This window comes from Diceros bicornis, chromosome 5, assembly GCF_020826845.1.
Source record: "Diceros bicornis minor isolate mBicDic1 chromosome 5, mDicBic1.mat.cur, whole genome shotgun sequence".
In the NCBI taxonomy this organism is placed as follows: domain Eukaryota; kingdom Metazoa; phylum Chordata; class Mammalia; order Perissodactyla; family Rhinocerotidae; genus Diceros; species Diceros bicornis.
This window is the reverse complement of record NC_080744.1, coordinates 35,786,670-35,791,828: the sequence shown is the minus strand read 5'-3', so window position 1 is coordinate 35,791,828 and position 5,159 is coordinate 35,786,670.

Here is a 5,159-nt window from a genome sequence, read left to right as displayed (position 1 = left end):
AGCCCAAGAGATAGGAATTACCATAATTTCCACCTACCTATATGTTCCTGTCTTGTCTTATTCCTATAATTCTTTCCTCAGAGACACCACTATCCTAAATTTCATGCTTGTGCTCTTTTTTTAAATATGAGATCTGTCATAAATATTGAATGTTTAAGAATATATTGTTTAGTTTTACTGTTTTGGGGGTTCTATAAAATGGTATTATACTATATGTTATTTTCTTAGAGTTGCTTTTTACTCAACATTGTGCTTTCAAGATTTATCCCTGCTGTTGTTTGTATATGTTTCTTTCATTTACTGCTGTATAACTGTACACTATGTGTATACAGTGACTATACTATCTTGATGGAAAATTTTTACTTTTTCTAGTTTTTTACTCTTGTGAAGAGTGCTGCTACCAACATTCATGTACATTTCCTGGGTCATATGCATAAGACTATCACAGGCATACACCTAAGAAATGGCGTTTCTGAGTTGTAGGATATTCAATGGATCAGCTTTGATAAGAAATGTCCAATTATTTTTTCAAGGTGATTTGAACATTTAAACTAGCAGCTTGCCCTCCAAGCAGCAGTGTATGAGAATTCCCACTGCCATATCCTCACCAATAATGCTATAATGCATTCTCAATTTTTGTCAGCTTTGACAATTTGTTGTTGTTGTTGTTTTCTGATTTTATTGTTTATTGTGTTGGAATAAAGGGATTCTTAGAGGCCACCTATGCCATTTGTGAGCCAAAGATATCTCAAATAGTGTAGCTTTCCGAACTCCAGTCATTCTGCAGTGAATAGGTCCCTTGGTTCTCCATGTCAGCCATATTGCTAGAATCTGAATACCTATTATTCACTTGCTATTTAAAAAATTATTCAAAGGTCGCTAGATGTAATTTCAATATACGACAGTCAATTACAGTTTTATACACAAGCAATAACCAATTATAAAAATGTACTCTTGAATAAATGCCATTTAAATTACTAAAAATATAAGCTATCTAAAAATAAATCTAAAAAATGATGTGGTAAAACTTCAGGAGAAAACTGTAACATTTAATTGATTAACAGATAAAAAATGGGGAGCTATAGCATGTTCATTAATAGAATACTCAATATTCACAAAAATGTCAATCCTTCCAAAACTGATGCATTAATTCAAAGCAATGCCATCTCAAATCCTAATAAGTTTATTCACTAACCTAAATAACAAACTCATTCTAAAATTTGTCTGGAAGAATAAAAGTCTAAGAATTGCCAAGACGCTTTAAAGACAAAGCATCAGGCAAGAAGAATTGTCCTATTAAATATCAAAACTTACAAAAAAATTATTAACAAAATGTAGTAGTTTTGGTGTTGTGATGGATAATAGATCAATGGAACAAAACAGAAAGCCAGAAACCTATACATATGTAAAAAAACTTGCATTTATGGGCATATCTTGCATTGAGATCAACAAAGAAAGGAAAATATGTTTAGTAAGTGTTGCTGGGACAAAATATTTTCCATATGGAAAGAGTATATACTACCTCATATCATACAAAAAAGTCAATCCCAAATGAATCAAGAACTTAAATGTTAAAGGGAAATTTTTAAACTTTTAGAAGATAATCAAATATGTTTGCCTCAGGGTAAAGAATATCTTAAACAAGAGAGAGAAGTAAAAGCTGTAAAGGTAAAATTAATAAATTTGACTACATTAAAATTAAAAACTTTAGGTACATACCCAAGAAAAACCCTTATACATGAAGATAAATATGAGAACATTAAAGCAACATTGATTTAATAAGAAAAAACAAAGAAAGAAACAGCCAAATGTCTTTCAAAAAGAAAATAGTATACTAAAAAATGAAACACTATACAGCAGCTTAAATGAATGAACTAGTGTTGTATGTATCATCATGAATAGCCCTCAAAAATATAATACTGAATGAGAATAAGTAAGGTTTAGAAGTATACTTTAATCTTAAAATTTTGCCAAGAAATGATGGAATAAAAATATAAGAGTTTTCTACTGTCTTCTCCCTCAAAGAACACTGAATTTGGCAACCACCAATACAGAAGAATGCCTTTGTGGAAGTCTAGGAGTCCAGTGGAGAAGTTCTAGCATACCATTAGAGCAAAAAGAATCCAAGATTGGACACAGTGAAGAGGGGAGAAGGAACAGTTACACTTTATCTGTGTCATCCCGTCCCCAAGACAGCATAGCTCAGTGTCAAGAGAGAACTTCTTAGCCTGTTATTTCTTCCACTGGGGAAAGTGAGAATATATGAGTGAGTGCTCAGCTTCCTCAGCTGTGTGGGATGCTGCCAAAGAAGCAAACTTCTTTTTTACCATATCTAGAATACTAAGATGTTCTGTGCAACTAGTGGTTGGGGAGTGGCTGGGAGAACCAGCAGCCAGGGCTCTCAGAGGACATCAAAGGGACTAACTGCTTCATGGCCTCCATCAGAATGTCCACCCATGAGCCAAAGGAATATCTCACCTACAGATTCCCCTAAACGGCCCACAGGCACCCCCAACTCTGTGCACCTCATCCACACAAGCCTCACTGGCAAAGAGAGTGGCTCACTCCCTATGCATGCCCCTGAGGGTGATGAGAGTGAACCTTTACGACAGCTAGTGATCACTCACAGAAAACAGACCCAACTCTGTAGAATTGGGAGAAAGCACACAAACGTGAGCATTCAGTACTGCCGAGGAAGAGCAAACAAGAGGATACCAGCACCATGCCTGGCTTTGTAGGATCAAGAGAAGGCATACAAACTTAAGAATTCTCTCTCAAGAGGGAACAAGAAGTGTGGAGCAGTAGTATCCATTAAAAAAGTCTAAGAAAGCTTCAGAAACCCTAACAGGGTTGATGGAAGGTATTTTTCTCCTGAAGCCAGTCAGTAAAGACTGGAGGAAGTAACTCCTTCAAATGTGAGGATAGCAATACGAGACTTTAGGGAACATGATAAATCAAGGAAATATGACACCACCAAAGGAACACAATAGTTTTCTAGTAACCAACCCCAAAGAAATGGATATCTGTGATTTGCCTGATAAAGAATTCAAAATAGTTATTTTAAGGAAGCTCAGCGAGCTACAAGAAAACACAGAAAGACAATTCAATGAAATCAGGGAAACAATACACAAGCGAAATGAGAAGTTTAACAGAGAGAAAGAAATCATAAAAAAGAAACAAACAGAAATTCTGGAGCTGAAGAATACAATGAATGAAATGAAAATATGCAATAGAGAGCATCAACGGAAGACTTGATCAAGCAGAAGAAAGAATCTGTGAAGTAGAAGACAGTCAGAGGAGAACAAAGAAATCTTTGAAATTATCCAGTCAGAGGAGAACAAAGAAATCTATACATAATTGGAGTCCCAGAAGGAGAAGAGAGGAAGAAAGGGAAAGAAACCTTACTTAAAGAAATAATGGCTGAGGACATCCCAAATTTAAGAGAGGATTTGGACATCCTGTTCATGAAGCTCATAAGTCCCCAAACAATTTCAATTCAAAAGATTTTCTCTAAGACACATTATAATAAAACTGTGTAAAATTAAAGACAGTGAGAGAATTTTAAAAGCAGCAAGAGAAAAATAAAACCCTCACATACAAGGAAATGCCTATAAGGCTAATAGTGGATTTTTTAGCAGAAAGCCTGCAGACCAGGAGGTAATGTGATGATATATTCAAAGTGCTGAAAGAAAAAAACTGCCAAAAAAGAATACTTTACCTGGAAATGTTGTCCTTCAGAAGTGAAGGCGAGATAAAGACTTTCCTAGACAAACAAAAACTGAGGGAGTTCATCACCACTAGACTCGCCATGCAAGAAATGCTGAAAGGAGTTCTTTAAGCAGAAATAAAAGGGTGCTCATTAATAACATGAAAACATCTGAAAATATAAAACACACTGGTAAAGGCGAGTATATAGTCAAATTCAGAATACTCTAATGCTGTATTATGGTGGTGTGTTAATCATTTAACTCAAGTATAAAGGTTGAAGGACAAAAGTATTAAAAATGACTACAACTACAATAATTTCTTAATGGATACACAATATAAAAAGATGTAAATTATGACATCAAAAGCATAAAATGTAGGGGTGGCGGAGTAAAAGAGTTGAATTTTTGTATGCAATCAAAGTTAAGTTGTTATAAGTTTAAAATAGACTATTATATTTATCAGTTGTTATATGTAAGCCTCATGGTAACCACAAAGCAAAAACCTATAGTAGATATATGAAAGATAAAGAGTAGGAAATCAAATCCTGTTACCATGGAAAATTATCAGTTCACAAAGGAAGACAGCAAGAGAGGAAAAAAGGAACAAGGAAACTACAAAATAGCCAGAAAACAGCTAATAAGATGGCATTAGTAAGTCCTTACTTATTAATAATTACTTTAACTGTAGATGAATTAAATTCCCCAATCAAAAGGCATAAAGTGGCTGAATGGATAAGAAAACAAAACCCAATTTATGTTGCTTACCAGAGACTCACTTCACACACATAGACATAAAGTGAAGGTATGGAAAAAGATATTCTGTGAAAATAGAAACCAAAAGAGAGCAGGGGTGGCTATACTTATATCAGACAAAATAGACTTTAAGTCAAAAACTGTAACAAGAGGCAAAGAAGGTCATTATGTAAGTAAAGAGATCAGTTCATCAAGAGGATATAACAATTGTACATATAATGCACTCAACATCAGAGCACCTAAATACATTAAGCAAATATTTACAGATCTGAATGGAGAAATAGACGATACAATAATAGTAGGGAACTTCAATACCCCACTTTCAATAATGGATAGATTATCCAGACAGAAAAACCAAGAAGAAAACATTGGACTTGTACTATACCTTAGAACAAATGGACCTAACATTCCATCCTACAGCAGCAGAACACACATTCTTCTCAAGTTCACACAGATCATTCTCAAGGATAGACCATATGTTAAGTAACAATATAAGCCTTATCAAATTTAATAAGATTAAAATCATATCAAGTATCTTTGCTGACCACAGTGATATGAAACTAGAAATCAATTACAAGAAAACTGGGGGGCCAGCCCGGTGGCATAGTGGTTAATTTCATGCATTCCGCTTTGGTGGCCGGGGTTCGCCGGTTCTGATGCACGGTGTGGACCTACTCACCGCTCATCAAGCTGTGCCGA